The sequence below is a fragment of the Artemia franciscana genome, unplaced genomic scaffold (assembly GCF_032884065.1).
Source record: "Artemia franciscana unplaced genomic scaffold, ASM3288406v1 Scaffold_4611, whole genome shotgun sequence".
NCBI lineage: Eukaryota > Metazoa > Arthropoda > Branchiopoda > Anostraca > Artemiidae > Artemia > Artemia franciscana.
The window spans coordinates 12,686-17,192 of NW_027065072.1; the positions used below are offsets into that span (position 1 = coordinate 12,686).

General features: G+C 27.8%; 1 long non-coding RNA gene across 1 annotated transcript; it reads left to right on the plus strand.

Moving 5' to 3' along the window:
* Nucleotides 1–2,546: 2,546 nt before the first annotated feature.
* On the plus strand, nucleotides 2,547–3,945 carry LOC136043333 (uncharacterized). Its single transcript, XR_010621585.1, has 2 exons — nucleotides 2,547–2,952; nucleotides 3,677–3,945. It is a non-coding gene; the product is annotated as an uncharacterized LOC136043333 (long non-coding RNA).
* The last annotated feature ends 562 nt before the right edge of the window (nucleotides 3,946–4,507 follow it).

Below are 4,507 nucleotides of genomic sequence, written 5' to 3' on the forward strand. Positions count from 1 at the left end.
GAAGAGTTTTCATCACTGAGTATCCCTGCTGAAATACTCATCTACAAACTCCCCTTGATGAAGCCTTGCTTTTATCCCGTCTGTTCTAGTTTGCTAAGTTCGCCAACGTGTGTGGATCTAACAGTGGAGGCTGTCAAACTTATTACCGAAGGTGAGCAATTTTCGTGACCGGAATAAGTGAAGTTATGTATTCACTAAGGTCAACTGCTTGACAAAATAAAAGAGAACAAACAGCATATCCACGTATGGACTCAATTATTTAAGGATTTTCTGGACATAAGACAACAGTTAATTATGAAAAAACTAATAACTATCTAGTTCAACATTGTAATAATGGTAAATGTTCCATATCAGATATAACTGTCACAATTTTAGAAAATTTAGAATTAGAAAATTTAAATAAAGAGGAGAAGAATGATAGACTACGTAAACAGGAGGATTTCTGGATCCATACTCTTGGTACAGCTTATCCTTTTGGGCTAAATGATCGTGTAGCAAAATAGGGTGACATGTCTCATGTTGTTGTTAAATGTGTTGATGGTTTTATGGACCATCCTTCTTTTATTTGTCCTACTAAACGTAAAAAACGATCGAGAGGACATAGGAAAAATAATAGAAAAAATGAATTAGATGTACATATGCTTTCTATAGATCTTTGCCAGCTACTTGAATCTAGGGGTATGATTTCTGTAATAAAGTGTCTAAATAATTTATCCAAGAGGAATTTAATCAAACTTTTCTGAATTGTTAAGAATAATACAGCTCTTGATTGTAATTTTAAAGTAATATGTGATACAATTTGCATTCTAACTAAAACGAAATTTATTTCAAAAAAGAAAAAGTTCGATAAGATTAAAAATAAGGATAACAGATTATATTTACCTATTAATTTTACTTGTAAGCAGATTGAAGATATTAATTTACCAGAAATTTTAAATCAGCGGCATGTGAAACAGGCCCTTCCTAGTAATTTAAATTATAATGATAGTCCAGTTTTAACTTATAAATTTTCAAAAACTATTGGGCAAATTATTTTTAATTATAATTTAATACTAAAAAAACTAGATAGTGATATAAATTGGAAACCGGTTTGTAATTGTAAGCAACTTGGCCCATTTGTAAATCCTACTTACAAACATGTTATAACCGGGGACTTGTCAATAATAAAGCAAGATGATCTTCAAATTATAATGAATAAAGGGGCTAATTTCCGTCTTTCTCATCATCTGAAACCATCGAGTGTTCTTGATGGCTTGGAAAATGATTTTGATTTATTTATTGATAATTGGTGTAAGAAAGAGAATAAAAATAAAGAGAGTTTTCAAAGTTGGAAGAATTTAATTATTAGTAGAGTAAGAAATAAAATATATTCTAACTTAAAAAATAGTAACACTAAATCATTATTTTATAATGCGAAGATTAAACAAGCAATTGCTAATCTAAAGAATGAATTTGTAATTGTGCCAGTGGATAAAGCTAATAATAATTTTGCCATAATTTGTCAGAAGCTGTATTGTGATATCTTAAAAAGGGAGTTATGCACAACTAATGTTTACAAAAAGGTAAATATAGAGGATGAGAATTTAATTGAAAAGACTGAAGAAATACTTTTTAAAAATTTTAATGTTAAAATAAATGACAATGATAAAAAGTTCCCTTTCCTATATTGGACTGTAAAATTTCATAAGAATCCCCCTAAACCACGGTTTATTGCTGGAGCAGCTAAATGTCCAACCCGCATTGCTGCTACTGACCTCTCTTTAATTTTAAAGGAAATTGTAAATAAACTTAAAACCTATTGTTCTGGTATTAAAAAATTTTCGAATTTTAATCCATATTGGAGTGTTAATAATTCACTGCATGTGATAGATTCTTTAACAATGGTTTCAGCTAAAAGAATTGAGTCTTTCGATTTTGCGACAATGTATACTAATTTATCACTTAATTTAGTGTTTGATAATTTAAAAACTGTCATAAAGAAATCTTTCCTCTTATCTAGTAAAAGGTTCTTAAAAATAGACATTTATAATAAAAAAGCTATATGGACAAACTGCTTTAATACTACAGTTAACTTGAGATGTTACACCTTGGATATGATTTTTGAGTTATTGGAATTTGTTTTATACAATCTATATATATAAAAATAAGTTGTCTGTGGATCTGTGGATGGATCAGGTGACGTCACCTGAAAAAACTGGATCAGGTGACAAAACTGAAAACTGAAAAAAACTAAAAAAAGGCAAAAACTACAAAAAAAACTAAAAACTAATAAAAAAAAATAAAAAAGCTAAAAAACTAAAAAAACTAAAAAAAGGCAAAAACTACAAAAAAAACTAAAAACTAATAAAAAAAGCTAAAAAACTAAAAAAACCAAAAAAAGGCAAAAACTACAAAAAAAACTAAAAACTAATAAAAAAAATAAAAAAGCTAAAAAACTAAAAACTAAAAAAACTAAAAAAAAGGAAAAAACTGAAAAATAAGCTAAAATAAAGGTAAAAACCAATAAAAAACTAAAAAAAAAACTGGAAAAACTAAAAAAAGGCAAAAACTACAAAAAAACTAAAAACTAATAAAAAAAAGTAAAAAAGCTAAAAAACTAAAAAAACTAAAAAAACTAAAAAAAGGTAAAAAACTAAAAAAAATAAAAAATAAAAAAAAATAAAAAAAGGAAAAAACTGAAAAATAAGCTAAAATAAAGGTAAAAACCAATAAAAAACTAAAAAGAAAAAAAGGAAAAAACTAAAAAAAATTTTCATCTAAAAACTAAAAAAAACTAAAAAAGGTAAAAACTAAAAGAACTAAAAAAGAAAAAAATAAATGACGACACTCAAAGAGAAAGCGACCAGGACAAAAGGAATGTTCGATTAGCAATCAACAAAGCACCGGGACACAGGGAGTATAAATGACGACCAGGACATAAGTAAAAAAAAAACTAACAAAACTAAAAAGAAGGTAAAAACTACAAAAAAACTAAAAAGAAAAAAAACTAAAAAAAGGCAAAAACGTCAAAAAAAACTAAAAACTAATAAAAAAGCTAAAAAACTAAAAAAACTAAAAAAAGGCAAAAACTACAAAAAAAACTAAAAACTAATAAAAAAAATAAAAAAGCTAAAAAACTAAAAAAACTAAAAAAACTAAAAAAAGGTAAAAAACTAAAAAAACTAAAAACTAAAAAAAAACTAAAAAAAAGGAAAAAACTGAAAAATAAGCTAAAATAAAGGTAAAAACCAATAAAAAACTAAAAAAAAACTGAAAAAACTAAAAAAAGGCAAAAACTACAAAAAAATCTAAAAACTAATAAAAAAAGTAAAAAAGCTAAAAAACTAAAAAAACTAAAAAACTAAAAAAAGGTAAAAAACTAAAAAAAATAAAAAATAAAGAAAAACTAAAAAAAAGGAAAAAACTGAAAAATAAGCTAAAATAAAGGTAAAAACCAATAAAAAACTAAAAAGGAAAAAACTAAAAAAAATTTTCATCTAAAAAACTAAAAAAAACTAAAAAAGGTAAAAACTAAAAGAACTAAAAAAGAAAAAAATAAATGACGACACTCAAAGAGAAAGCGACCAGGACAAAAGGAATGTTCGATTAGCAATCAACAAAGCACCGGGACACAGGGAGTATAAATGACGACCAGGACATAAGTAAAAAAAAAAAAACTAACAAAACTAAAAAGAAGGTAAAAACTACAAAAAAAAAGAAAAAAAAACTAAAAACTAATAAAAAAACTAAAAAATCTAAAAATCTAAATAAACTAAAAAAGAAAAAAAGAAGGAAAAAAATAAAGGAGAAAAACAAAACTAAAAAACGAATGTATATACAGACCGGGACACCGGAATACAAATGACGACCGGGACACAGGGAATATAAATGACGACCGGGACACAGGGACACAACTACAACAGGGACACCGGGGGAAACAGGGGGATATAAATGAAGACCGTGACACCGGGACAGGGAATGGTCGATTAGCAATCACCATCAACAAAGCTCAAGGGCAATCATTAGAATCATGAGGTATAGATCTGAATACAGATTGTTTTCCCATGGACCATTATATGTTGCATGTTCAAGAGTCGGTAAACCTGACAATCTATTTATATGCAAAGACAATGGGACAGCAAAGAATGTTGTATATTCGCAAGTTTTACGTGGTTAAAACCATATATATATATATATATATATATATATATATATATATATATATATATATATATATATATATATATATATATATATATATATATCTATCTGTATTCACAGGTGGGACATAGGGACACAACTACAATGGCGCGTAACTATTATGGCGCGTAACGACTTACGCGCGCGGGGGGGCTTGGGGGGGCGCGAAGCGCCCCCACCAACTAGGTGTTGGGGTGGCGCGAAGCGCCACCCCAACAGCTAGTACTTATATAAGATTTGGGGGTGATTTGTACAAGCAAATTATGGGAATTCCCATGGGGGGGAATGCCAGCCCATTTATAGCTGACTCGTTTTTAAGTCAACTAGA